We start from the raw sequence: 576 nt of genomic DNA, 5'->3' as shown, positions 1-576 counted from the left end.
AGTTGTAGCCTATACATTGATTTCAGTTCTTTGTGCCCTTAATTTGTAGCTTGCGATGCTTTAAAACGGTGTCTGTTATTAGTGGTTATCATTTGTTGAATACATCACTGCCTGCAACAAATGAAATAAACGTATCTGTGGACATTTATTTTTATTTTTTTGTATACTGGTGTAATGATCCATGTCTTAATTTACCCCGTTCAAAATTCTCCATGTTGTCTGGTTGTGAATTGTCTGCTGTCTGGTTGTAAACTATGATACAATCATACACTGCTGCAAAAACATGTTGCTGAAATTTCTTTATTTTTTTCATGTTTCCAATGTAAAATAGATAAACATTTTTACAAACAAATGTAAATTTACCAATTAAGAGTATCACAAGGTTTATGGTTCCATTTGCACAGTGAAACCAAAAATCACAGAACACCTGGATGATTACAGCTACAAGTTTCCAATAGTAGCGCAGATCCAACTACCATTTCAATTATTTATTTTTATGCTCTTCTGTTACCTTTTAAGTTTTAAAACTGTCATCTTCTGGCAATGAATGAAATAACATTCACCACCATATCAGTG

At 32.5% G+C, this 576-nt stretch overlaps 1 protein-coding gene across 1 annotated transcript in view; it reads right to left on the bottom strand.

Moving 5' to 3' along the window:
• LOC107679709 (uncharacterized) overlaps nt 1-576 on the bottom strand; it is a 17,949-nt gene that overhangs the window by 16,438 nt on the left and 935 nt on the right. The window lies entirely within an intron of this gene.

The sequence above is a fragment of the Sinocyclocheilus anshuiensis genome, unplaced genomic scaffold (assembly GCF_001515605.1).
Source record: "Sinocyclocheilus anshuiensis isolate Anshui unplaced genomic scaffold, SAMN03320099.WGS_v1.1 scaffold224, whole genome shotgun sequence".
Taxonomy (NCBI): Eukaryota; Metazoa; Chordata; class Actinopteri; order Cypriniformes; family Cyprinidae; genus Sinocyclocheilus; species Sinocyclocheilus anshuiensis.
This window is presented reverse-complemented; position numbering and strand designations above follow the sequence as displayed.